Here is a 6,009-nt window from a genome sequence, read left to right as displayed (position 1 = left end):
ATGTGCATGAGCGCAGGGCAGGATGGGGCTTGTAGTCACGGGGCGGGGAGGAGCGGCTAGGGGGCGGGGCGACACGCGCCCCTCTGGGCTTTCCTAGGCCCAGCGGGGTCGGGAGGGTGTGTTGGGTAAGCCCGCTCACTTTGCCTTTTGTGAGCGGTGCGTTCAGTAAGCCCCGGAAGTGGCCAGGAAAATGAGCTCTCGGTTTTACACCTATTTTGAAGTGAAGTCGCTTTTCGTAAAAAGCACATCCCTGGAACACTCCAAAGGTGCTTGATAGCAACCTCTGCCTGGGTCCCGCTGGGTCCTCATCATTTACTCTCTAGGGGAGGGTCTGGGATTCTGTATTCTTAAAACCTCCAGGTGATTCTTCTGAGCGGGAAATTTAGGGAAACCTTGTTTTGTGCTGGCGGCCCCGCAGCCCACTTGGAACTGGATCCCAACAGCCACCCAGTCCAGGTGTTCCAACGCATCCCTCTGCCTTCTCGCCGTGTATTAATCCGTAGGTATTTGCCGGGCAAGCCGGGAAGCGCCGGCGGCAAGAGACTGTCCCTTGCCCGCCTTACTCCCAGGCCGTTGCGTCAACGTGGTGCTTGTGGTTTTCTGCGGTTCACTCGCGGGTCAGCCTGTCCGGGAGTCCTTCGTGCACCACGCCTCATTCGTCTCCGTTTGCGGGTGTCTGGCAGGACGCAGAAGCTGGGTTTGAATCCCAGCACTCAGCAGCTGTGGGATTTCGGGCACATTACCTGATCTCACTGTGCCTCGGTTTCCTCTTTTGCGAAACTGGGATGGGATGGATAACGGGGGAAAATGAGCTAATACACTCAAAGGGTCTATCACTGTGCAGACGTAGCGTAAGAGGTCAAGAAGCAGCGCCTAATGTTATTTATTTCCTGAGCGGCGAGTGGATGAGTGGAAAACGCTCACAGGCAGATGTCTGGAAACCTGCGCTGCTCCTGCCCGCGGGGCGCACCTGCGACTGGGGGGCACCCCTGCCCCTCACTGGGGGAACGTGCAGCGGGATGTGCGGGCTGGGGTCGCTGCGCAGGCTGAGCCGCCGGGAGGAGTCGGGGCCCAAACCTTAGCTGAGCGGAGCACCCAGCCCCTTTGTCTCCCCCGCCCCCTCTTCCCCACTTCCTGCCCAGCTTTAAACTCGGGATTGGCGGCGCGGCGGCGACTTTGTAAACACGCCGCGACTGCGGCGGTGGAAACTGGTTGTGTTTGGGCGCCTGGGGGAGGGGTGCACGCCCCTCGCCGTGGCTGGAGGTGGCGACCCCCTCCCCATCTCCCCAAAGACAGAAGCGAGAGGCGGCGGGAGAGAGTGTGTGCAGCCACAGTCGGTGCTCCGGGGGGCTCACCTGCCGAGGAGGTAGGCTCGAGGGCTGGAGAAGCCAAGACTGATGGGTGTCAGCGTCTGCCCTCTTCGCTGGGGCCTCCAAGCTGACGCTGGACACCTGGGCGGGGGGTCTGAGGTGGGGGGGGTTAAGGAGGTCATGGTGTCCTCATCACCTCCCGGTTGTCTCTCAAAGCTCGGGTCAGTTTCTTTCAGAGTTGCACGTGGCTGAAGGGCGGAGAAGCCCCCCAAAGCCCTGAGCTTTCTGTGTGTCTGCACAGCCACCCTCCAAGCTGATCTGGAAGCCCAGTGACCTCACTGGGCTGTCTGTTGTCGTTCTTCATACCTCAGAGGTGGGGTGGGAGGCGGAAGGAGGGCAGAAGCCGTGTGGGCAGGGAGCCTTGGGGTCATCCTGCCAGCCAGGGCCGAGGGAGGAGGCCAGAGGACAGGACTGGAAAGAGGGACCTCTCAGTGGCGGTCCCTCTGGTATCTGATGGGTACACAAGTGACGGCCTTACCCTCTTCTGTGTCTTTTCGTGTGTCAACAAGAGGAATAACTGAAGAAATTGGTTGTTGTTAATGAGGGAGCCTTAATGTATTCATTTGCAAACATTGATTGAGCACCTACTGTGTGTGGGATTGGATGGGATGCTGAGCGTGCAGTGATGTTATTCATCCCTAGTGATCTCGCCCGAGTCATAGAACAACAGAGACAAAGTGTCAAGTTGGGGTGGCTGGGAAGGCTTCAGAGAGAAGAGGACATTTGAGTTGGTTCTGAATGATGAATAGTCACCAGGTAGAGAAGTGGGGGGAAGTCTTTGTGGGAACTTACTCAGTCTGCAGAGCTGGACTGAACCCTGACTGTGGTGTTGGGCGTTGGGAAACAATAGGGACCCAGAAACAGCTCTTGCTCTCTTTAACCCACTGTCTAGACCTGAAGAAGAGATAAGAATGAACTGGATGAATTCAGGGAAAGGCATGTTTCTGGGCTGGTCCCCAAGACCCCAGAAATTCCCAGCTAGGTGCAGCTGGGAGAGTCTACCCCAGGGTGATGTAACAGTCAAACAATCTTTCGGCACCGCCCCCCCCCGGTTGCTAGGACTGTTTCTTCTAACAAATCTTTGCTCTATGCCCCCCACCTCCATTCTCTCTGGAACTAGACATGAGTGAAAAGAACTGGATCTACCATTGCTTTCCTGAAGATTCTTCTGCTCTTTCAATTCCCAGGCTCATTTGAGAGATGGCTGACACGGTGAATTCTTTCACCACCTGTTTGCTGTGGCTGCACTCTCTGCACAGGCTAAATATTGGGGGTATAATGGGAAACAAGTCAGAGCTTCTCCTCCCCTGGAATTTAGGAGCAAAAGCATATCTGAGAACTCCAGCAGGATCCGTCCTTGAGACTATGACCTCCATGATCCCAGGTGTCTTTTCTTTCCCATTTCCTTCCTTCAAGGGTTCAGAATACTAGCTAAGGCTTATATAGCACTGTCAGGTACTCTTCTAAATGTTTTAGGTGTAATGTCTCATTTAATCCTCCTAACAGTTCTATGAGGTAAGCACTAGGCTTATCTCCATCTTATAGATGAGGAAACTCAGGCATGGAGGAGATAATTTTCCTAAAGAGGACAGGGTTGGGATTTAAACCCGGGTCACTTGACTTGGGAGACCCTGTTCTTAACCATTTGGCTAGACTGCCTCCTTGACTGACCACATGGAATGTGCCCTTGAGCCAGGGGCTTGGGAATTTCCAAAAGGGAGGCTATGGTCCTGTGTCTCGGGTGATACAGAGAAGCGCAATCTGTTAGCTGAGTGTGGGCGCTGGTGCTGTTTACAGGGAGCCCCAGCAGGCCTGGAGTTGTGGGGACTACACAGAACTGGTATCCTTTCCTAATGGCCGTGTGTGTGTGTGTGTGTGTGTGTGTGTGTGTGTTTTCTCCTGAGTAAGCCTCAGTCAACAAGAGGAGCAAACCAAGGTTTGATGCAAGAAAGATGCATGGAGGTGATGTGCCAGAATCTGGGGAGATGGGAAACCAAGATACCTCTTTTGCTGGGAATCTTTAAGAGCAGAGACCCTCATATTCTAGATTCCAAGGGGAACAATCCAGCTTTGTAGCTGAGTAAGGAAGATGGTCAGGGAGTAGAAGCAATCTTAAGATGTGCACCTTACTTCCTCACAGCTGTTGCATCCCAAAGCTGCATCCCAAAGCTGCGTCCACGCATCTGACCCCATCCCTCTAGGCAGACTGGGACTTGCCCATGATGCCAGCCGGTGCCACAGGGCAGAGGTTCCATGGATTCCAGCCATTTTTCCACTACTTTTCTGAAACTCCAGATTTCTCACATGAGCCCTCTAACAGATCTGGGGAGGCCCAGAGGCTGTCCCTCTCTGCCTGCAGTCAAACTACCTCTAGCCTCTGTCTTTGAGGGAGGGGTGTGGGTTGGGGGGATGGGTGTTGATGCTGGGAGTTGAGGGTAGAGGGTGGCCACACCAAGATCACTGGTACGCAGGATGTGAAGGTCAGAACTATGTGGACCTCTAGGCCACTCCTCTACACAGACACCCTCCTTCCTCCTCATCGTAGGGTGGGGTGCGATGGAAGCCTCGGCATGCCCCAGCCCCCTGCCCCAGGCGCTGTTCTCTAGGTTGAGAACAGGTTGTACTCTTAAGAAACCACAAGAGGAAGTTTAGGGAGGGCTGGGGGTGGGGAAAGTTCTGGGGCCCCTGCCAAGTTTCCCTTTCTCTGCTGAGCCGGAGGTGTGTTTATTTTGGTGTGTTTCTCTTGCCCTCAAAGACATTTAAATTTTAAACCCTCTGAGTGTCAAAGAACTGTCAAGGCCTGCCCGTGTTTATGCGTGTGTGTTTATGCGTGTGTGTGTTTATGTGTGTGTGTGTGTGTGTGTGTGTGTGTGTGTGTTTATGTGTGGGTCGGTGGGGGTGTGGAGGTGGTCAGACACCCCGGAAATGGGATTGCAACAAGGTACTCATTTGTTGGATTTCACCTGGGATTTGTGCTAGATGGGAAAGGCTAACTCCACAAAGTCTTCTTTTCTCCTCTCTACCCTTTCACCTTACTCTTCCCCAAAGCGCTCCCTACAGCCCCAAACACGAGAAAAATGTGGTTATAATGGCCCCTTAGGAGCTGAATGATGTTGCCAGGAGCTGTCCTAAGTGTTCTACCTGCCTTATCTCATTTGATATTCACTGTAATTCCAGGTAGTAAATGCCTCTATTCCCAATTTATAGATGAGGAAACTGAAGCTCAGAAAGGCTTAGAAGCTTGCCTGAGGTCACACAGCTAGTAAGTGGTAGAGCCCAGATTTGAACACTGGTCTATCTGACTTCAGAGCCTGTGCTCTTGATGTCTATTTAATCCTCAAATTAGAGCGTCAACTTCCCCAACATATCAGACCCTGCACAATAGGAGGTTGAGATCCAAAGATGTTTTAAAATGGTGCTACTAGTGTGTGGGGGGGTAGTTTGGGTATAGAATTGGAAGAGAGATTCTCTGGAAGTTAATATATTAAAAAAAGACACCCGAGGGAAAGGAAGATGTAGTGGGTGAAAGGTTAAGGCCAAACTGGAATTTTGAAGCAAATGGGGAGAAGATTTGGGAGGGATACTGTAGCTGTGTTCAAACATTTGAAAGGTTGCCTTTGGTAGCCCCCAATTAGGAGACTGGTGGAGACAGATTTCCAAAAAACATAAGCACTTTCTAACAAATAATTGCCTAATCCCCTTCTGCAGAAGTGAGTTCCTCATCTAGGGGGGTCTAGAGCACATGCCTGGGAGGGGCTTCTGTGAGCAAGAAGGCCTCAGAGCCCCTTCCACCTCTAAGCCTCCCGTGTGATTATTGACCGGCTTCCCTCCCCATCTGTACACCAGGTGGAGCTGTTGCCCAGTGTGTGGCTCCAGGGCTGCTGGATGGAGTGAAGAGCGCCACCTGGTCCTTCAGCCACCAGCTGGTTTCCTGGGGCCTATCCCCCACCCCTTCCTCAGCCATCTACACGCCAGGGGTCAGAGAGCCACTTCTGACCCAGCACAGCCCTTGTAAAATGCGCTCTCAGGTTTCCTCTGGGCTCAGGCCAGAACAAGCAGCCCTCCGCCCCTGGGGCAGTCTCCCTTCCCCAGGTCAGGGATTCCCCTCCCTCCCTTCCTTCGCTTCCCCCTCCTTGACCTTCCTTTGCCCTGGAGATAGAAGGATCTGTGTCAGGAGCAGAGGGCAAGACCAGCAGCCCTTATGGGCGTGGCCTTTCCTAGCGTTCGAGGGCATGACACCCATGTCATGTCATCTCTTTTAAGATACTCGAAAGCCGCACCTCTCGGAAACTATTTGCCCTCAGCGGCCTGACCAGTTCTCCCACCCTATTTAAACAACCCCAGGACAGCCACTCCTAAGGAGAGACGGGGCGGGGGGGGGGGGGGGGGGGGGGGCAGACGTTGTTCCTAGGAAGGAGGGGCAGCAGAGGGCTTGCCTGGTGCCTCGTTTGTTGACCCAGATCTGCTTGCTGTTCTCTGCCCCCCTCCAACCCTCGCCGCCCCTTAGAAAGGCCCAGGGCCACTGGGGCCCCAGGGGCACAGCAGGCAGGGCCCTACATGTGCCAGGACAGAGAGTGCAGTTCCAAGCCCTGTGGCCAGAGGGCGCCATAGAGGCCAGGCCCAGAGAGCAAGGCCCTCA

At 54.1% G+C, this 6,009-nt stretch overlaps 1 protein-coding gene across 1 annotated transcript in view; it reads left to right on the top strand.

The window, feature by feature from the left end:
* The first annotated feature begins 1,227 nt into the window (after positions 1 to 1,227).
* Positions 1,228 to 6,009, top strand: part of CCND3 (cyclin D3) — an 83,873-nt gene continuing 79,091 nt past the window's right edge. Inside the window, exon 1 of the mRNA XM_082637851.1 lies at positions 1,228 to 1,366. The gene's annotated coding sequence lies outside the window, so the exon portion shown is untranslated. The remainder of the gene's footprint in view (positions 1,367 to 6,009) is intronic.

This window comes from Mesoplodon mirus (genome assembly GCF_964341445.2).
Source record: "Mesoplodon mirus genome assembly, chromosome: 12".
NCBI lineage: Eukaryota > Metazoa > Chordata > Mammalia > Artiodactyla > Ziphiidae > Mesoplodon > Mesoplodon mirus.
This window is presented reverse-complemented; position numbering and strand designations above follow the sequence as displayed.